This window comes from Aegilops tauschii, chromosome 7 (assembly GCF_002575655.3).
Source record: "Aegilops tauschii subsp. strangulata cultivar AL8/78 chromosome 7, Aet v6.0, whole genome shotgun sequence".
Taxonomy (NCBI): Eukaryota; Viridiplantae; Streptophyta; class Magnoliopsida; order Poales; family Poaceae; genus Aegilops; species Aegilops tauschii.
The window spans coordinates 173,962,610-173,985,420 of NC_053041.3; the positions used below are offsets into that span (position 1 = coordinate 173,962,610).

The 22,811-nt window shown below is 47.9% G+C and overlaps 1 long non-coding RNA gene across 1 annotated transcript; it reads right to left on the reverse strand.

The window, feature by feature from the left end:
- Positions 1-9,664: 9,664 nt before the first annotated feature.
- LOC109746731 (uncharacterized) lies at positions 9,665-11,913 on the reverse strand. The gene is made up of 4 exons (XR_002228848.4): positions 11,349-11,913; positions 10,410-11,247; positions 10,191-10,319; positions 9,665-10,006 (listed from the first exon to the last, which is right to left on the reverse strand). It is a non-coding gene; the product is annotated as an uncharacterized lncRNA (long non-coding RNA).
- Between the last annotated feature and the right edge of the window lie 10,898 nt (positions 11,914-22,811).

A 22,811-nucleotide genomic window follows, 5' to 3' on the forward strand; every position in this document is an offset into this window, starting at 1 on the left:
CAACCCATCTTATGTCCTCATGAGAGGAAATGATGGTCATACCTTTGCTAAATTTATTGGCACTAACTATGATGATTATGCTTGGACTATTTGGGTTCCTAAGACCCTTATTGCTAACTCTCTAGGACCCATTGCAAAATGGGGACCTAAAATCAAAGCTTGATTCTTGTAGGACTATACCTCCGGTGGAACACAATGGGTGATCGATAGTGGTTTCACCAATCATATGACCGGAGAGAGGGAGATGCTTGTGGAGTTCATTGATTCGGTCAAGGCCACTTCAAACATCTCTTTTGGTGACAATAGCAAGGGCAAGGTATTGGGTTTGGGCAAGGTGGTAGTCTCTAGTGATGCATCACTTAAGAATGTCATGCTTGTTCAATCTCTTCACTACAATTTACTTTCTACGATTCAATTGGCTCGTGCCGGTTATGATTCTCATTTCGGTGAATTTCATGTGACCGTCTTTAAGAGAAGCAATCTCAAAGTGGTCTTTGTTGGGCATGTTGAAGACAACCTTTACGTGGTTGATTTCTCAAATGAGAAAACTTATCTTGCAACATGTCTAATGGCCAAGGCCGACGTGGGGTGGCTTTGGCATCGCCGGCTAGCGCACGTTGGCATGAGAAATTTACAAGCTCTCTTAAAGGGGGAGCACATCCTTGGACTAACCAATGTGTCTTTTGCCAAAGATCGTCCTTGTAGTGCGTGCATTGCCGGAAAACTTCATGAAAAAGCTCATAAGGTGTCAACTATCATTACCACTTTGAGGCCTCTCGAGCTGATTCACTTGGATCTCTTTGGGCCTCCATCTTATGATAGTTTGGGAGGGAGGAGGTATTGCCTTGTCATTGTCGATGACTATACAAGATATACATGGGTGTTCTTCCTCAAGACTAAAGATGAAACTCAAGACACCTTCATCAACTTTGCCAAAGAAGCTCAACGTCAACATAATTGTGAGATCAAGGCAATTCGAAGTGACAACGGCACCGAGTTCAAAAATTACACTATGAACGAGTTCTTGAGCGATGAGGGGATCAAGCATCAATATGCCGCGCCATACACTCCCGAACAAAATGGTGTTGCGGAAAGGAAGAACCGGACTCTCATTGAGATGGCAAGGACCATGCTTGACGAGTACAAGTCTCCATACAAGCTTTGGGCCGAAGCCATCAACACCGGGTGCCATGCTACAAACCGGCTTTATCTTCGTAAGCTCAAGAACAAGACTCCCTATGAACTCCTAATCGGGAGAAAGCCTAACGTCAAATACTTTCGAGTATTCGGTTGTAAGTGTTTCATTCTAAATAAGAAATCCCGTTTAGCTAAGTTTGCGCCTAAAACTTATGAGGGCATATTTGTTGGATATGCATCAAACTCGCATGCTTACCGTGTTCTCAACAAATCCACCGGATGTATTGAGGAAACGGTAAATGTGGAGTTTGATGAAGATAATGGTTCCCGTGCGGAGCAAATTGTTCCTAGTGTTGTAGGTGATGAGGCTCCTTCACAAGCTATAAGGACTATGGGGATAGGCCACATTCGTCCACAAGAAACACCCCAAGTCCAAGTAGAAGAAGAAGGAGTAAGAGCCCCTCTTGTGGATTCTCCACAAGGGAAGTCATCACCGCCACCACAAGGTCAAGATGCTATGGAAAATCATGAACCTATCCAAGAACAAGATCAAGTCCCTCATGTTCCCGAGCAAGATCAAGGGCAAGCCCAACCAAATGACGAAGAACCAATCCGTGAGGCCCAAGGTCAAGCTCTTGATCAAGATCAAGATCAAGATCAATCCCAACCTCAAGTGTCTTCCACATCATCACATCCAAGTGATCAAGAACTAGAGGTTGTGAAGAGAAGGGTGTCTCCAAGGCTAAAGCATTCTCAAGGTCAAGCTTCTTCCACAAGTTCAAAACCAAGTGAAGAAGAGCTTACCCTCAAAGTGCAAAAAGCGGCCGCCAAGTTAAAGCATCTTCAACATCTCACCGACAACATTTATGGAAGCATCAACAAAGGGGTAACTACTCGTAGACGTTTGGCAAACTTTTATGAACATCACTCGTTTGTCTCTTGTGTTGAGCCCCTTAAGGTTGAAGATGCACTTGACGACCCGGATTGGGTAAATGCCATGCATGAAGAACTCAACAACTTCACCCGCAACAAAGTATGGACTCTTGTGAAGAGACCCAAAGAACATCATAATGTCATTGGAACAAAGTGGATCTTTAAGAACAAACAAGATGAGCGTGGACAAGTCACTAGAAACATGGCAAGGTTAGTGGCACAAGGGTTCACCCAAGTTGAAGGTTTGGACTTCGGTGAAACCTTTGCCCCCGTTGCCCGTCTTGAGTCCATTCGTATCTTGCTTGCATATGCTTCACATCATGATTTCAAATTGTATCAAATGGATGTGAAGAGTGCATTTCTTAATGGTCCTCTTAAGGAGTTGGTGTATGTCAAACAACCTCCCGGTTTCGAAGACCCCGATCACCCCTCTCACGTTTATGAACTCCATAAGGCGCTCTATGGACTTAAACAAGCACCTCGTGCTTGGTATGATCACCTTACGGCGTTCTTAAGCGAGAAGGGGTTCCAGATCGGGTTAATAGATTCCACTCTCTTCACGAAGAGGGTAAAAGGAGAATTGTTTGTGTGCCAAATATATGTTGATGATATTATTTTTGGTTCCACTAACCATGCTATTAACGTTGAGTTTGAGAATCTTATGACCAAGGAATTTGCCATGAGCATGATGGGAGAGTTGAAGTTTTTCCTCGGATTTCAAGTGAAGCAATTGAGAGGAGGAACCTTCATCAACCAAGCACTTTATATTCAAGACATGCTCAAGAGGTTCAAAATGCAAGATGTCAAGCCCATGAAGACGCCCATGCCCACAAATGGCCAACTTAATCTTGATCCCAATGGTAAAGATGTGGATCAAAAGGTATATCGCTCTATGATCGGTTCTTTGCTTTACCTTTGTGCATCTAGGCCGGATATTATGTTGAGTGTGTGTATGTGTGCAAGATTTCAATCCGCTCCCAAGGAGAGCCATTTTTCGGCAGTGAAAAGAATCCTTCGATATTTGGTTCATACCCCAAACTTGGGCCTTTGGTACCCCAAAGGAGCAACTTTCAAGCTATTAGGATATTCGGATTCAGATTGGGCCGGAGACAAGGTAGACCGCAAGTCCACTTCCGGCTCTTGTCAATTCCTAGGGAGGTCATTGGTAAGTTGGTCTTCAAAGAAGCAGAATTGTGTGTCCCTTTCAACCGCCGAGGCCGAGTACATTGCTGCAGGAAGTTGTTGTGCACAATTATTATGGATGAGGCAAACTTTGATGGATTATGGTGTCAAATGTGACAAAGTGCCTCTATTTTGTGACAATGAAAGTGCAATCAAGATCGCCGACAATCCAGTGCAACATAGCCGAACCAAACATATCGAGATTCGTCATCACTTCATTCGAGATCATGTGGCCAAGGGAGACATTGATTTATTCCATGTCAACACCGAGAAGCAACTTGCCGACATTTTTACCAAGCCACTTGATGAAGCAAGATTCCGCGAGTTAAGGCATGAGCTGAATATCGTGGATATAAGTAACTTGGATTGAGGTTCTTGCATACACACACATACTCTACTAGTATCTTGTTTTAGATGTAGGCACCTAAGTAGGGGGAGCTAGCTCAACTAATGAGCTATCTTATCCTACTAGTGCATAAATTGATCAAAATCTTTCACATTAGCCATTTGAAGATGGCATTTGTGCTTCAAAGATGAGTATTGGTCTTGGACCCAAGGTTCATATCTTCGCGGTGCCATACCAAACAAACTCAAACATGGTGGCTTCGGCCACCGCCCTCCGTTGGAGGTTGGATCGTTTTTGTCTTTTGTTTGTGTGGTTCTTCTTGTCCTTGTGTTCGTGTTTCCGTGAGTGTGTGTTTTCTCGAGTCTCTTCCAGTGCAAGTGCTACACATACTCCTTTCTAGTAGTGTTGGATTTCCTCTGCGACGTGTTCAGAAGTGAGGCGGGAATGCTCTTTGGGGTCTTGGTAAGAATTTGCATTCAGCCATAACCCAACAAGCTTCCTCCTGTCAAAATCCTCTGGATACCCCGTGCCCACGGCCCTTGTACCGTGCGCACGGGGACCCCGTGCCCACGGCCCTTGTACCGTGCGCACGGGCCCCCGTGCGCACGGGGCCTTTAGCCCGTGCACACGGGGTCTGCGGTTTCTGGCCCTGAAGAGGTGGGACGTGGGGGGTTTGGGTTCTTTCCCACCCAGTCGCCCCCTCCACGCCCCAGATCGCCTCCAGGCCGCCGCCGTCGCCTCCTTGTCGCCCGTGCTCCTCCGTGCGCCGTGGGACTTCACTGCTCCGTGGAGATCTTCCGGGATGGGGTCCTCCTCTGGTATCTCCCTCCCCTTGTTCTTCTTTTTCCTCCTTTGGATCCGTTTTAGTCTAGGGTTTCCTCCTCTACTAGTCTAGGCCAGTCATTCCCGTGTGGTAGACTAGGGGCGGATGGGCATTACTGTGGCAGTTCTCCCTGCCGCACTCACTCCCGGATTTCGATCTGGAAGTGGTTGCCGCTGGGCGAACCCCGTGTCCACGGGCCTTGTACCGTGCACACGGGGCCCCCGTGTCCACGGGCCTTGTACCGTGCGCACGGGCCCCCGTGTCCACGATGGTCAGACCCCCGTGTGCACGGGGTACACAGTGGTGCCAGTCCTCCTTCTCTGTCTTCCATTCCTCGCCAGCTTCTCGAGCACTTGTACTTATTTGTGTCTCTCGTGTTTGTTGTGCTTTGTTGCTGTTGTGTTTCAGACTCTGCTGACAAGAGGTCCGAGCTCCGTCGCAAGCGCACCAAGGCAGGTTCCAGGGAATTCTCTTTGGCTCCTCGTCAGCCGTCCGAAGGAAGTGGTCAGGGCTCTGAGATGGGCCGTGTTCGCCGTACCGCCTCCAAGCAGCCAGTGATTGAAGCCTCCGAGGATTCAGAAGAGGAGTATGATTCGCAGGAAGATGCTCACTATGAGAACCCCGCAGATGCAGAGATAGAAGATGAGGATGATTCTGCTGATGATGTTGATGAGGAGGAAGGAGAGGAACATGTGCTCCCAGGAGGTCGGAATGTCAAGAATCTACCTCTCTCTAAGTGGACCAAGCCAGAGCTTTGGGCTAGCAGGCAGGATTTCCCCTATGTGCCAAACACTGATGCAGGGGTTGACCCAAGATTCAAGAATGATTTTCAACACCGGGTGTTCTCTGAGCTGATCATGACCAAGAAAAACAAGTTTGCCCCCCACAAGCAAATCAATGTGGAGGCTCTTCGGGACAATGATCATACCTATCCCGGTGTGTATAGTGCTCTTGGGAGGCTTGGCTTGATCCCGTTCGTCGCCTTCCACCATCCGTTCAGTGAAGATCTTGTGATGCAGTTCTTTGCCACCGTATACTTCCACAGTGATGAGGCTCGCACTATGACTTGGATGTCTGGCACATATGAGTGTGAGGCCTCCATGGCCAAGTTCTCTGACATCATTCCGTATCGGTTCTTTGCTGAGGAGCATCCTGAGTATGGCCGTGTTCGTGAGACAGGTAGAGACAAGGATGAGATTGCTTTTGCTTACAAGCCAGACAAGGCCTTCACCACCGGTTCTATCAAACATTTGAAGCCAACCTATGATACTATGCGTCACATTCTTAAGTACACGCTTAATCCTAAGACCGGGGACTCTCACAATCTGAGGAGCTCCATGTTGGATATCTTTGTCTACCTTCATAACAAGAAGAAAGTGGATGTTCTGGACTTCATGTTCTTTGAGATCAGGCAGTGTGTTCAGGAGAACAAGTCATGCATCTATGCTCCGTTCATCCAAGCTTTGATTGAGTCCGTCTGTCCCGCCAGGTACATTGCCAAGTACCGCACCTCCTTTCCGAAGCGTGATTCCAACTGGCTTCCGGCTCCTCCTCCACCATATGTGCCTCCCAAGAAGGGGCGCAACCCCAGGCCTGAGGATCATGCTACCTACACTGAGGGATGTTCATCCTATGTGCGGATTCCGCGTAGCAAAGGGAAGCAAGTTGCTACTGATGCCAGTTTCACCAGAGAGGAGAAGAAGTCTCTTCTGAAGACCGTGAGCAACATGTTCAAAATGTGTCAGTCCATTCAGCGCCGTCAGGTCAAGGAGATCAACAAGGGCAAGCTGGTGAGGCGTCAGGAGAAGGCTGAGCGTGCTGCAGCTGGTGAGGAGGTTGGTCCAGGGTCCGAGGACATCGACAGTGTGGCCACAGCTCGTTCTTTTCCCTTGGGGGGATGGCACTTTGATGATGATGATGATGCTTCGAGCGCACCTCCTCTTGTCTAGAGTCTCGTTAGCATCGCCTTTTCCCTTTTTGTTGTCTTGATGACAAAGGGGGAGAAGTGTTCTATTAGGGGCGTTTGCAGTTGGTTTCAGTTGGGTGAGATCTCAAGGCCTCGTTTCTCGTTTGTTTTGGTTGTGTTTATTTGGCTTGAGATACTCTTATTTACTTGATTTCGCGGTGTGGTCGTGAGCTACCTAGTCTATGTGAGAGACTATCTACTTTATGGAATTTATCTATGCTTATGTTGATATATCTTGTGGAGTATGATCAAGCTTCTATATGTTAGTCTCACGTTTTCTGCTCACCACACTTGCATGTGATCTAGGCACCGTGTTGGGTTTTATTATGTTGATCACATGCCTTGACAATGTGGATCTAGGGGGAGCCTCATATGTGTGTGCTTGATGCATAATCAAGCATTTTTTTTCTTGCACATATATAGGGGGAGCTCCTTTGATCAACTATTGTCGCATGGCTGTTTACTTAAGTTGTATCCTACATGCCATGTCCTAACCATGTTGTCATCAATGCACCAAAAAGGGGGAGATTGAAAGTGCAAGTATCACTTAGATTATATTTTGGTGTGATGACAATGTGGTTAGTGGAACTAATGTTGGTTGCTAAAGTTTATCTCAGGACATTGGTTCCAAGGTGTCCATTGATGGAGGTGTGCGACCCCCCAGTCCAAAAAGATCAAAGGCGTGGTTACCGGCGACTCGAAGGTTTTTCGTTTTGGTTCGATTTGAGTCATAGGTAAAACCGCACTATCAAGAGGGGTCTTCGTGGAATTAGTGTCGTGTGGGAATGCCTCCAAGACAGATACACCAGCCCTCCTACACCTCCTTAGATATTCCACTTGTTGTGTGCTTTGCCGTGGTGTCCTGTGATGTTTTCATCAGAAATCTTCTGGACACCCCGTGTGCACGGGGTCTCTGACCCCCGTGCGCGCGGGGTAGTCAGAATATTTCTGGACACCCCGTGCGCACGGGGCTGACTTGGCCCGTGCGCACGGGGTACCTTGAAACTCACTGGACACCCCGTGCGCACGGGGCTGACTTGGCCCGTGCGCACGGGGTCCAACGGGCAGAAATCCCCTCCCGGCCAAGAACACTATAAAAGCCCCCTTCTTCCTCCTCCATCCCCTAACCCTAATGTCTTGTTGAGCTCCTCCATTACTACACCCCATTTTGCTCACTACTCTCAATCCCTCCACCCAATCTTGTTGAAAATTTGGGGATTGGGAGAGCAAGACCCGATCTACACTTTGACCAAACCAAATCGCATTCCCCGCAACATTCATCCACCATGACTTGTTACTCTTGGAGCTTGGGCTCCTAGGCGGTTAGAGGTTCCTCCGGAAGCTTCCTTGCTTGTGGTGTGCTCCGGAGAAGTTTGTAAAGGTGTGGTGGTCGCCTTCAAGACCAACCCCAAGTGATTCGAGGCTCATCCGTTGGGGGTGACTCGAAGGAGATTACAGTGAGCCTTCGGTGGCGTTCCGCAAGCTTTGGCTCCGGCACCGCTCCAAACGGAGAGTAGCTCTTCCCCAAGGAAGAGTGAACTTCGGGATAAAATCCGCGTCCTCGTCTCACTTGTGGTTAATCCTTTCCCGCACTTTACTTAGCCTTGTATGCTTGTTGGCTTGCTAATTAGTTTGTTGCCTAGCATACTTAGCTTAGAACTTGCTTGTCATATAGGTTGTGTTCACCTAGTTGCATATCTAGTGAACCCTTTTTATCCGCTAAGCCTTAAAATTGACAAGAAAGAGTAAAATTTGTAGTCTCCTATTCACCCCCCCCCCCTCTAGTCGACCGTATCGATCCTTGACTTTCTTAATAGGAACATTGAATACCGGAACAAGTGGGCACGTGCTTTTGATGAAGATGGTCGGAGATACGGTCAAATGACAAGCAGTATGGCAAAATGCTTCAATAGGGTGCTCAAAGGTGCACGTGGATTACCCGTGACGGCAATAGTTCAATACACATTTGACAAGATGAATGCGTACTTTCTAAAACTCGATGGAAATGGATGCACAGATAGTGGGTGAGAACAATCGCAAGTACAAGTACAAGTTCCCACCCAAGGTTGATGAATGGTTGGAATTTCAATCACGGAAGGCGGACTCACAAGAAGCTATACTATATGACAACGAAGAGTGGAAGTACGAAGTGAAAGAGCCAGGAGGAACCACAAACGATGGCCGCCAACATGGAGGTCGGGCTTTCAAGGTGTCGTTAACACGTTGTAATTGCTCTTGCGGGAGGCCATTGTTGCTTCATCTCCCATGCTAACACTTGTATACCGCCGATCGTGTTAGAAATGTGGACGTCAATCACCCACTCATCATGAGGGAGTCGGAGTTCTCAATCATGACGGTCAAGAAAACATGGGCTCCCCGCTTTCACCCATACTTTGACCAATCACAATGGCTGGAGTACCATGGAGTTCAACTATGGCCGGATCCGGAGTTGAAGGTTGTTAAACGGGGTAGACGTAAGACAAAGCGTCTTAAAGGCGACATGGACGGATGGGGCCATGGTGGCTTCTCAACCCAACAAACCAACAATGAAGGAGGATGGCGAAGATGAGATGGCGGGATGGTGGGAGAAGGCTGCGAAGAAGCTGAGAGAGGAGGATGCAGCCGCACTAAAGAAGAAGGAAGAGGAGCTTGAAGAGAAGAGGAAGGAAAGAGAGAGAGCAGATTATGAGTGTCGCGCTAGGGAGCATGCATTGAAGAGGAAATGTGAGGAGGCACAGAAGAAGCGTCTCAAGGATTTTCAAGAAAGAACCATGAAACTTTGGGCATTTGAAGCTGAAAAAAAGAGAGGGAGAACAAGATATTCATGGAGAGGGTGGTTAAGGAGACTCGCCGCATAAGGAAAAGGGAGGAGGAAGAAGAAGAAGGGAAAGGAGCCTTGCTCTACGCAATAGAGCTATGTCATCTTCAACTTGCTTGTGGACGATGACCGTGTTATCCTCTAAACTATGCTCTTCGATTTGGTTGTGAACTACTATGTGTCATGAACTACTATGTATTTTGGACTCCTCCTCGATTTGGTTGTGAACTACTATGTGTCGTGAAGTACTATCTATTTCCTCCTTGATTTGGTTGTGAACTACTATGCACTAGATCATTGCTGGCGCACGTTGTTGCGCCCGTCTATTTTGATAGAGATGCGATTTTTTGTAGATAAACTATCAAAATTACAAAACATCTAAAATAAGTTGTTCCACGGTTTCCTTTTCCCATTGAAGTGACATGCATTCCAATATTTTAATTTTACTAAGTTGGGATGGAGGAAGAACTAACTTTCACTCAGCAAATGAATGGCAGTAACCTTACACAAAAATTTGAAAGGAACTTCAAGAATGCATACGAGATAGCATTGATGGGCAGCTAGTATTTTCAGCCTTGCACCAATCTATACGGACAGAGGAACTGAAAATGCAATACTTGCGGTGAGGATGCAAGTAAAATCTTCATATTCATATCTTGGCTTTGCATACATGATACCTCCTTCTCAGAAAAAACAAGTCCTCTACTGCATAGAACTAAAATGACAAGGACACGTTTTTAGCACGAGCATAGTAAAACAAAATCCTTTGCTATTGAGGTCCAAAGCATGCTTTAGTTTTTTCTGCAAGAATAACGAACTCATCAAACTACACAGGAGCAGGAACCAAACTTGCTTTTGGAAACATCATAAATTGATATTCAACGAACATACTGTGTAACATGTCAATAGACAAAATCATTTCAAGAAGACAGACTCATCAAACTGAGGTTAAAAAGGGGTGGTCTGAAATTGATAGTATCTCTACCTTCTTCAACTGTACAATCTGAATGAAACCCCTATGGGTATAGGTAGCAGAGAATTCCAAGGATTTCCTCCCTTAGCTCGGTAACAATCGAGGCAGCAGATCAACGGAAACAAGAATCCACCGATGCATCTGACACAGGCAGGAAAAGGACGAACCAATCATCACATAGGGGCAGGAAAAATGATCTTCACGCTGTTGGTAAGCACACGAGTATTTTACCTTGTACATGAAATGCTCATAATCATCATAGTGAATAGAAAAGCTGCATATTAAATAGAAGTTGCGTACGCTTTTGTTCTCTGCTTCGGAAGGCATTTCTATATAGATGCCTAAGGACCATGGTCTGTCGTTGTACCTTTTCCCGCTCTTGACATGTGATGCAAGTATTAAAAAATCACAGAAAACTGATTAAACATATATGTATTAATCAAATCCGCTTAATTGAATCAAAATTTCTCACTCCATAAATAATATCAAACGGTGATGAATCAACCAATAAGAGCTTGGATCATTGGAGCCATGAAATTCAAATCTGGCATAGACGGCAATATAGATATATTTTCGTGTAACTTAAATGGTTCAGAAAAATATAGGAAGAAGTCTTATGCAGTAAGCGGATGAAGCACATATGTACAGACTTTTTTGAAATAACTAATAGAATAAAAAGCAGGCGCATCGGTACAACAACATAGGACTAATGGATGGCTCGAGGGTCAAAATAGCGAAGATATTTATGAGCAAGCCAGAAAGTGGCATGTCCAAATTAACTACTGGACTAAGAATGCATTTAGGTCAGTTCTAAAGTGAGTTCGAATCTAGTTTTGTAACATATAACAACTTCTCACTGAAGAATATAATGCAAAAGCATATTAAGATTAAAAGATAGTTGGCATGAGGTTGGCCATTCAGATTCAAGTAACCAGTTCCATCATGGGCTTGAAGGCTGGAACCATACATCATTAGGTACTGTTGTTGTGTTACTGTTAGCTGATACAGCCGAGGTCCTTCCCCATTCTAGTCCCTCTGAATTCTGTCGGACAAAGTGCAAGATTTTTCACTAACAAATAGAGCATAAGACAGAGAAGCCATGTTAGTCATCTCCATGGTAAAATTTTACCTCGCTGGCCTATATAAAATCTGGAAAACTAAAGGCAATACCTGCACGACGGTCGTCTTGAGATGACGCCAGATAAAATCCATCGAGGACAGTAGCCGTACCACAATTTCCTGCGCATTTTCCCCCGAGGAGATCATGGGGTGAGGTTTGATTCTGGATTAGCTCCTTGGTGAGAAATTAGATCTTAACCGGCAAATCATCTAATCCCCCTCCTTGGCACCATCGAGCAATTGTCACCGTTGTTTCGCACCACCACGATAGAAGGAGTGTAGGGGTCTCGCCGGCGTGCAGTCAAGTGAACCACAGGGCAAGGAGGAGAGAAGAGGATGCGCGGAAGCGACATGAGTAGTTGGGGAGGAAGGAGGAGGCGGCGGCTCTACCCATGGGAACGAGGCCGAGGGAGAGGACGAGGAGATTCGTCTACTGGGTCAAGATAGGATTGCGTGGTGCTGCAGCGATCTGATGCGGTGGTCGACGATGTCAGGAGGACTGTGAGCGGTGAGCCAGGGAACGGTGGTCGCGGCAGACACAATCCAAGTCGCTAGATCAAGGGCATGGAGAGGTTGAAGAAACGGAAGGGGCGAATGAGGTCGTCCTGCCTGAACCATCGCCTACCCACGCGAAGCGCTCTGCTTTTTTAGGAGACGAAGCACTCTGCCTATATGTTTTTTCGGGCTGGGTAGAGCCCATCAGGCCCAATTTCACAGCATGGTTCCGAAATTGTCGCCAGAGCAGCGGCCCATCACGGAATCTGCTCGCTCGCACCGAATGAACCGATGCAACGCGACCCGGGATTGAGATGAAATCGGATGGCCAGAAACGTCCAAGATGATGATCCGATGGCTGCGAACGCTAATGGCCTGAGATGGCTCGAAACTTGCACAGTTATAATGTCTTGCTTGCTATGTATCAATCCTACCGCACGTCATCATACTATATGTGCATATGTTATCCACACAATCCTATGTTTGCCAAAAAAATTCGCTAAATACAAGTGCAACGCCTAGATCGGGGGCGCTGCACTTTACAGTGTGGCGCCTAGACACACCAGCCTGTAACTTGCAAACTTTTTGTTGCTCTCTGGATAGCTCTTCCTAGGCGTGCAACGCCTCCGAGCTAGGCGTTGCACTGCTTAGTCTGACGCCTAGCTTGGATGCGCCACACGATACAGTGCAGCGCCTAGCTTGGTGGTGTTGCATTATACAATGTGGCGCCTTCAGGCTAGGCGCCACACCAGCCTGTAACTTGCAAACTTTCTGTTGCTCTCTGGATAGCTCTATACAGCCATGCAACGCCTCAGAGCTAGGCGTTGCACTCCATGGTGTGGCGCCTATCTCCGAGGCATTGCATGCCTGTGTAGAGCTATCCAGAGGGCAACAGAAAGTTTGCATTCATTTTGGGGCCAAAAATTCGCTAAGTGTTAGTGTGGCGCCTAGCTTGGAGGCGCCACACCGTACAGTACAGCGCCTATCTCGGGGGCGTTGCACTATACAATGTGGCGCCTCCAGGCTAGGCGCCACAACAACACTTAGTGTTTTTTTGTCCCTCAAACTGGGTCATGTCAGGCACATTTTCAGGCATGCATCACAGAATAAACATTAATGATCTTCACGCTCTTGTCAGGCGAGTTACATAACAAATAGAGGACAACGACTAGTTCCTTGTGCACTTTTGGGCTCCTCCCCCCTCCTGCTGGCTATCTTCTTCGCCTTCCTAGGAAGAGCAACACGCTCTGGTTCCGGCTCCGGTTCCTCCACGTCATCCAAAGTCGCCATCCGCGAGGTGCCGGCCGTCCTTTTGCCTATTTGGGTGAAGTCTTCAGGTGTGTATTTATTGATTCCCTTCCTAGGCTTTAACTCGTATGCTGACCGAACTTGATAGGTCCCCAAGGTCATATCATCAGCAACCTATTACAACAACAAAAGATATGAAAAAGACCGTGTGTGAGGATAAAGTTAGCAATGCATCAATAATTGAATATATGTTCATGCCATACCTCTTGGGTGACCACACCCACATCCTCATCATCCAAAGGATCACCATGGCCAGAAGTGGGATCTGATGGTGTCGCCGACCTAGACCGTTCAGGTGATACATACTCAGGGTCACGACAACCGAAAAGGTTTGATAGCCGCCTTAACTTTTGGCCCTGGTGCTGCAACATGTACAAGTGAATGAGCTATCGAACGTAGCAACACATGTTAAGTTGTAGTTTGAAAGAGATGTGAACCTTAATGAATGCTCGAAGTGCACCTTGCCCATCGCTTTTCCGAACCGGGGTTGTCTCCAGAATAGTCTCGGCCTCATCAGCTGCTTTCTTGATCTGGGCACGCTATGAACAGAATCGGCATTAACGTGTTAGGCAAGCGAAGATGTGAATAGTGCGAATGGAAAAGCAAAAAGGGGAAATACCACAAAGTTCATCATTGGAGCTGTAGGGACTGAGGTGCCTTCCCTGACTAATTTGTTGTACTGGCGCTGGGTTAGCCGATCGAAAACGGTGGGATCTTCCAAAATCTCCTCAGCATACGCCGGCTTGCATACATCCACACAGTTACTTGCAAGAAATCATGTGAGATAGTTGTTGAACGCGATCGGGCAGTGCTCACGAAGCTGGCTTCGTTTTCTAGCCTTAGCTTGCTCCACACTAAGTGCGAACTGTACGACATACTTACTGTGATGCTTGGCCCAATCCTTGACCTTCCGCTGCCTTCTCCTATCCAACCTGCAAGTTGGAAACAGAATATTAGCAACATCGAAACCGCCGAGAAGCTGCTAAGTGCTCAAGGTTAATTATATCTTACACGTGTAGCAACTTGTCCGTGTCCTCCCACTCTGGCGGATGTGGCTGGAACAAACCAAACTGGCGGTACACCCGATGTGGCAGGTGAAGCTCAACCGCTCAGTTGCATATGAGTGGGCACCGCATATGCCAAAGATCCCTATCCCTAGTGCACATCGGATTCAGCCTGAACTCTATAGGGTTACCAAAACTATCCCCTCTTCCATACAGCTCCCATTTGTAACACCCTGAGAATCATGCTACAGTAACCCCCTGTGATTAAGCTAGTCATGTTGCTAAACAGGGCTTGATCACATTTGAATCACACCCTTTTCAAGCTCCTAGTTCAAACTTCAAATATAATTAAAGTGGAAAATAAAAGTTTTCAAAAATTCAAACAGAAATGTTCAGTGGGTTCTAAATAATACACTGGTAATTATGGTGGAGAAAACACATTTTTATAAAATGTCTAAATACTTTTAAATGAAATAAAACAGAAAAGGAAATAAACAAATAAAAGAAAAGGCAAAACAAAACAGAAAACAGAACAAAAAAAAAAGAACGAAAGCCCCCCCCCCCACTGGACCTGGCCCAACTGGGCCACCCCAGGCCCAGCCGGCCGGCCCAACCCCCCCTCACCTTATCCCCTGCCCCCCCCACCGACAGCCTCACCACCCACTCCTCCCGAAATATCTCCTCTGCCCCCCCCCGATCGGGATCGAGGAGGAGGAGCTCGACCCCGTCGCCGACCGCCCCCGCGCCCTCGCCTCGCCGGAGTACTGCCTCGCCGGCCTGCCTCCTCCTCCTCGCCGGCCTGCGCCTCGACATGGCATCGCCGTCGCCCCCGTCTCCCCCTCGACCCCACTGCCGTGACCCTGCATCCCTCGGTGAGGCCACCGGCCTCCGTCGCCCGCCCCTCTCCTCTCGGTCACCGCCGCCCCGCTCGCGCTCCGACGCGCCCAGACGCGCCCCGCCGCGCCTGTCCACGCACACGCGCCACGCCCCGCCTGCCCCCCCTCGTCCTCGCGCACCCCGAGCTCCTCCGCCCGCACCGATGGTCCCCGCGTGCTCCTGGCACTCCCAGGACCCCGTAGAGCCCCACGTCTGGCCTTCCCGTGCCTCCCATCGCCGTGCCCGTGCAACCCCGAACTCCGGCCGCCGCTAAGCTCACCGCCGATGCCGTTTCCGGCCATCTCCGGACGAACCACTACCACCATCCGGCGCGGATCGTCTTGGCCGTTCGAACGCGACCAAGCGCGCGTGAAACGGACCCCTGTGGCCGAATTCCGGCCACGGCCGAGGCTCGTCGCCGTGTACGGGCTCGCCGGAGTGCCCTCCCGCCGGCGTCCGACGTGGCACACCTGGGGCCACCCCCTGGGTCACTGCCAGTGGGCCCCCTAGTCACCTGTTGACCAGTTGACCTGGTCAACTGGGCTGACTGGGCAGCCCCAGCCACTGACGTGCGGGCCCCACCCCTTAAAATAAATAATTAAAATGATTTTATAATTAAAAGTAATTAGTTTAACTAATTAGTCACTGACATGTGGGACCCAGCTGCTAATTAACCACGTTTAATTAAAATAACCCACTGTTAGCCCTCTCTCTATGACATGTAGGACCCACTGGTCAGTTTGACCTGGTCAGCGAGTCTGTTGACTGCTGACGTCATCAGCACGTCATGCTGACGTCATTTTATTCTTTCTGTTAATTAAATAATTCCAGAAATTCAAATAAACTTTGAAAATTCATATCTTTTAAACCGTAACTCGGATGAAAATGATTTCTATATGAAAGTTGCTCAGAACGACGAGACGAATCCGAATACGCAGTCCGTTCATCCACCACACCTCCCTAACCTATCGAACTAGCAACTTTCCCCCTCCGGTCCGTCTGTCCGAAAACGCGAAACATCGGGAATACCTCCCGGATGTTTCCCCCCTTCACCGGTACCACCTACTGTCGCATTAGGACACCCCTAGCACCGCTCGTTGTCATGTCACGCATCGTCATGCTTATGTTTGCATTGTATTTACTGTTTCTTCCCCCTCTTCTCTCCGGTAGACTACGAGACCGACACTGCTGCTGCCCAGTTCGACTACGGAGTTGACGACCCCTCCTACTTGCCAGAGCAACCAGGCAAGCCCCCCCCTTTGATCACCAGATATCGCCTACTCTAATCTCTACTGCTTGCATTAGAGTAGTGTAGCATGTTACTGCTTTTCGATATCCTATTCTGATGCATAGCCTATCCTTGCTACTATTGTTACTACCTTTACCTGCAATCCTACATGCTTAGTATAGGATGCTAGATTTCCATCAGTGGCCCTACATTCTTGTCCGTCTGCTGTGCTATACTATCGGGCCGTGATCACCTGGGCGGTGATCACGGGCATATACTTATATACTATATACATGACACATGTGATGACTAAAGTCGGGTCGGCTCGTAGGAGTACCCGCAAGTGGATCTTTGTGGCGGAGCGACAGGGCAGGTTGAGACCGCCTAGGTGAGAGGTGGGCCTGGCCCTGGTCGGCGTTCGCGGATACTTAACACGCTTAACGAGATCTTGGTATTTGATCTGAGTCTGGCCATTTGGTCTATACGCACTAACCATCTACGTGGGAGTAGTTATGGGTATCCCGACGTCGTGGTATCAGCCGAAGCTCTTTTGACGTCAGCGACTGAGTGGCGCGCGCCGTGTTGGACCGCTTTGACGTAACCGCCGTGATCGTGTGGGTTGCTAGGTCTGCTCACGGCCGCGTTCGCAACGTGCAGGTGTGCATAGGGCGATGGGCCCAGACCCCTGCGCGCATAGGTTTAGACCGGCGTGCTGACCTCTCTGTTGAGCCTAGGTGGGGCTGCGACGTGTTGATCTTACGAGGCCGGGCATGACCCAGAAAAGTGTGTCCGGCCAATTGGGATCGAGCGTGTTGGGTTATGTGGTGCACCCCTGCAGGGAAGTTTATCTATTCGAATAGCCGTGTCCCTCGGTAAAAGGACGACCCGGAGTTGTACCTTGAGCTTATGACAACTAGAACTGGATACTGAATAAAATACACCCTTCCAAGTGCCAGATACAACCCGGTGATTGCTCTCTAACAGGGCGACGAGGAGGGGATCGCCGGGTAGGATTATGCTATGCGATGCTACTTGGAGGACTTCAATCTACTCTCTTCTACATGCTGCAAGATGGAGATGTCCAGAAGCTTAGTCTTCGACAGGACTAGCTATCCCCCTCTTATTCCGGCATTCTGCAGTTCAGTCCACTGATATGCCTCTTTACTCATATACCCATGCATATGTAGTGTAGCTCCTTGCTTGCGAGTACTTTGGATGAGTACTCACGGTTGCTTCTCTCCCTCCTTTTCCCCCTTTCCTTTCTATCTGGTTGTCGCAACCAGATGTTGGAGTCCAGGAGCCAGACGCCACCGTCGACGACGACTCCCACGGCACTGGAGGTGCCTACTACTACGTGCAGGCCGCTGACGACGACCAGGAGTAGTTAGGAGGTCCCAGGCAGGAGGCCTTGCCTTTTCGATCGTTGCTACTTTTGTGCTAGCCTTCTTAAGGCAAAACTTGTTTAACTTATGTCTGTACTCAGACATTGTTGCTTCCGCTGACTCGTCTGTGATCGAGCACTTGTATTCGAGCCCTCGAGGCCCCTGGCTTGTATTATGATGCTTGTATGACTTATTTATGTTTTAGAGTTGTGTTGTGATATCTTCCCGTGAGTCCCTGATCTTGGTCGTACACATTTGCGTGCATGATTAGTGTACGGTCAAATCGGGGGCGTCACACCATTCCAGCTGCAAAATATCATAAAATGAAAAATTGATTTCGAGTTACGATAGAAGCATGAGAATCACTGATGCAATGTCGAGTCACCTGCTCAGCCGTGATCGTGTCCAGCTCGCTCGTGTACAACTTGTACATGACCGAGGGATCATCCGTCGTCTCATTTATCACATCCCACTTGTAAGCCCAAGTGGGGAGTCGTAGTGGGTCGTCTTTGTCGTCCCAATCCTCGAACTTCACGGTCTTCAGTTGTCCAACCGGCAATCGCTCCCAGCTCCATATAGATAGTGCGAGCATACAACCACCAATACCTCCAGATTTCCTACAACAGGCGTCATCCAACTGCACATAAAAGAGAACATGATTGAATTAACAGGAAGATCACATTGAAAATGTAGCAATGAAGTGAAAAAGAAACAACTTTGTACCTGTCTATACAAGTAAGCCAGTGTCGCCAAACCCCAACTCCATTTGCTATCGAAGACGGTCAACGCCTTCAGCCACATCCATGGAGCATTCTTGCATGTGCCATCAGTAAACATAGTCCTGAATATAACGTACCACATGTAGACACGAGCATATGTCTTGACCTCATCCTCATTAGCTTCCTCGGGGTCAAGTACCAAAGTTCCATGCAATCCAGCTGAAAGGAGCACCGGCTGCGACTCTTTCCTTCTTCTTGTCTTCTGCTGCTGGTTCTGGAGGCTCCAGAGGAACCATACCGATAAGGGCATGCATCTGCTCGCGCCACCCATCAGAATCAGTGCTCATACATAGAGGATTTCCCTCGATAGGAAGACCGGCGATCATAGCAATATCCTGGAGCGTCACGGTCATCTCCCCGGTCTGAAGATGGAAACTGTGTGCCTCCGGCCTCCAACGATCAACAAGCGCGGTGATTGCTGCAGCATTGAGGGGTGGCGTCGACCGGCTGACCAACTGAATGAAAGGGAGGAGTCCTGTCTCCCTTACATACGGTGTGTATCGCTCATCATAGCGCATCCCCCCCAAGGTTGACCCCGTGAGACCGAATCTTCAGAGGTTGAAGCTCCTACAAACAAGCAAATCAAAAAATTACATATGGGGCATTTGTGTTTGAAATAAACACGAAATTCATAATACCGGCCAATTTCATTATTACCCGCTGCTCCACAGACATAGCATACGACCGGTGTTGATGGTCCCAGTGATCATCGAGAAGCCAAACCATCCTAACAATTTCAAACAAAGCTTTTTTGTCAACACGATTATCTTTTGAATAAAAATAAACTAAAGCACGCCTACTATATGCAAAATTCAAAGCATATGTATCCAAAGCATTCTTGTCAATACAAATATAATTTCAATACAAATAAACAAGACTAGGCTTACCTCATGCAAGATTCAATACAAATATCTTTTTCATAGAAATAACATGTCAACCTATGTATCCAAACCATATCTTTTCAATAAAATCAACTAAACTAGGGTTGCAAAATTAGGTATATAATACATGCAAGATTCTAATACATGCAACATTCTAATCTAACAAGGATTCCCCAAATCTAATACATGCAAGATTCAATACATGCAAGATTCAAAGAAAGGTTTCCCATATCTTCATAATAGCATACATTCTATGGATAGAAAGAAGGAGATCGGAGGAGATTACCTTCTAGGATGGATTGGTGAAGAAATTCACGGACCAAATCGTCAGATCTGAAGGATTTGGGAGAGGGGATTGAGAGGGGTAGAGGAGAGGGCCGCCGCCGCGGCTTCTTCTGTAACTAGTGCAATGGGGTGGGTGGGGGAGGAGAGGGCCGCGGCGGCTGCATCTAAGTCACCGTGCATCGGCTAAGGGTTAGGCGTTGCACATTACATGTGTGGCGCCTAGCTCGGAGACGCTGCACTGATGGGTGCGGGCCCAGGAGCTTCCACGGTGGACAGAGATGCAACGCCCCCGAGCTAGGCGCTGCACCGTAGGGTGTGGCGTCGACGTGTCGGGCGCCACACAAAAAGTTCAGCCGTGTGAAATACTTTTGTGGGCAGTTCATTCGGTGATTGATTTCGTCCGCATGTTAAAATTGTTAAATTTGCCCTGGTGGAGAGCATGACCTTCATCCGACCGTCCACAACTTCCCCTCACGTTTACCCCTACGTACACCATCGATCAGCCGCGTGCCGGCGTTCGCCAGACTGCTCTGTCATCTACTCCTGCTCCGAGCTACTACTAGTAACACTGACGTGAGCGTAACCGTCGGTTCATCCGCCCTACGTCGACGCCGCCCGCAGGCTCCACACGTACGTACGTACTACGTATAAAACTAGCTCTGCTGACGACGCAGGAGCACACATGACACATGGCTACCTCTGCTTCTTTCTCTTCCGATCACCGTTTCTGGAAGCATCGGCGGCGACCGCGACGGGGCGGAGCGGGACGGGAAACGAACATGCTGCCGCGGGAGGCCTGTGCACTACGCAACAACCGGAAACCAGCTGCAGAAAATCTCGCTTCTTCCACACGTTGCAGAAGCGTAGTACGTTGTCTTTTGTCGATCGATCGATCGCCCGTGATGCGCGGAGCGAATGGCTCCATGGATTGAGCCGGCGAGAGCCTAATTCGGGAGGGGAGCCATTGAAAAAACGGGGCTACGGAGGTGGAGCCATAGTAAGAGAATGCATGCACTTTGCGTTTTGGGTCCATGGAAAGAAACCAAGATTATACCATACTGGTATTATTGGGAGTGCCACATTTGCCATACTCCATGTGCCACAAGATCGAAGCATAACTAACTTCAGTTGCGAGAATCTTTGAAATCCGGCTTACCTAAATTCCGCGCTCGTCAGCAAAGAATGTGCGCGTTTTTTGTTCTACACATTTTCCATGTACGGTTCTTATTCTAGCTCAACAAAGTCAAGAATACTATGACAAAATGTAATTAAATAGCGGAGCATAAGAGCATCTACAGCAGTGTACATCTAATTTGACCCCTCAAACGTCCGGACGCGTTCGCGGACAGTGACTGACCACCTCAAATTTTCATTTTCACAGCCATGTCCCCCACGGACACGGTTCGCTTGAGTCAACTTTTTCCCTCTCTCCTGTTCGATCAGTGGTACCGGCCAATTTGAGGAGTCCGGCTATAGATGCTCTAACTAGTTTGAACAACATGCCCCATCTAAACAATGTGGCCCTCACTAAATGACTTTATGAAAGTGTTGCGCTGGAAGGGAAATTTGAGCGAACCTTAAAAAGAAGCTTCGACTAGCTAGCTAGGGTACCCTGTCTAGTGTTCCATGCTCCATAGGCACGTGAAAGTGGTGAAAGAGAACGGAATCTATGGAGCGAATTTTGCATCGCTTGGCACATCTTTGTATAATGGCTACGGATAAGCAGCTCAAGTGCTTCCCCAAATCGATCACTACTAGGCTTTATGTGGGGCTTATAGCATGATTAGGACTTTGTCCTAACCGCAAGCCTGTCTTATTCTAGCCAAGTGTGTACTGACTATGAGCACCATCTCCTTGCGGCGCCAAACAAAAAGCACATGCCCTCCCTTGTGCTCGCCCAAATTCGGAGCCTACCAGAGTGAGGCAGTTCCTTGAAATAAGCTCCATGGATTAAGCCGGCCAGAGCCTCCCTAATCAAGGAGAGCTATTGACGAAAGTGGGCTACGGAAGTGGAGCCCGCACGAGAATGTATTGCGTTGCATCCATGGAATGGAAAGAAGATTGTATTGTATTGTGAGGAGTGCCAGATTTATCATACTCCATGTGCACCAGTAGATCGAAGAATAACTTACTTCGGTTGCGGGAATCTTTGAAATCCGGCTTACCTAAATTGTGCGTTCGTCAGCAAGGGGATGTGGGAGGGTTTTTTGTACACATTTTCCATGTACGATTCTTATTCTAGGACGATAAGGCCAATATTACAATGACGAAATGGGATTAAATGCAGAGACATAAACAGTGTGAACAATATGCGCCAACTTAACATATGCTAGGAATCTTTGCAATACAGCTTACCTAAATTGTGCCTTCGTCACCAAGGGAACGTGGGAGCCATTGACGAAAGTGGGATACGTAAGTGGTGCCGTACGAGAATGACTTGTGTTGCATCCGTGGAGCGGAAAGAAAATAAGATTGTGGTGTGAGGAGTGCGATTTATCATACTCCATTTGCACGTAGATCCAAGTATAACTTTTTTACCGGAATATTTGCAATTTGAAATACCTAAATCGTGCGTTTGTCAGCAAAGGAATGTGTGAGTTTTTTGTACACATTTTCCATGTACGATTCTTGACAACAGCAAAGTCAATATTACAATGATGAAATGCGATTAAATACAGACATAAGCAGTGTGAACAATATGCGCCAACTTAACATGTGTTAGGACTCTAGCTCCTGCTGCTAGTCAAGATATTAACTCCGGCTAATTCTGAAGAAGCCGTTGTGCTGGCAGAGAAGTTTGGGCAAAAGGAATGATCTCTGGAAAAAAAGAAGTTTCAAACTAGCTAGGCACGTGAAGGTGTTGAAAGAGAACGGAATCTATAGAGCGAATTTTGCACTACTTGACCCATCTTTGTATAATGGCTACGGATTAGCAGCTCAAGAGCTTCCCAAAATCTATCCCTAGCTAGGCTCTATGTGGGGCTTATAGCATGATTAGGACTTTGTCCTAACCGCAAGCATGTCTTATTCTAGCCAAGTGTGTACTGACCATGAGCACCATCTCCTTGCGGCGCCAAACAAAAAGAAACAATGTCCGCCCTTGTGCTCGCCTAAATTTGGAGGTTACCGGAGCTGGAAAAGTGAGGCAGTTTTCCTTGAAATATGCTAAGCAAAACAAGGGCAAGTCAAACACTAGCTCTCTGACCCTTTGAGGGGACATGAATCAGGATTTCTGAAGTGTAGGAGTGTTTCTAGCAGGATCTGGATATGGGTAAA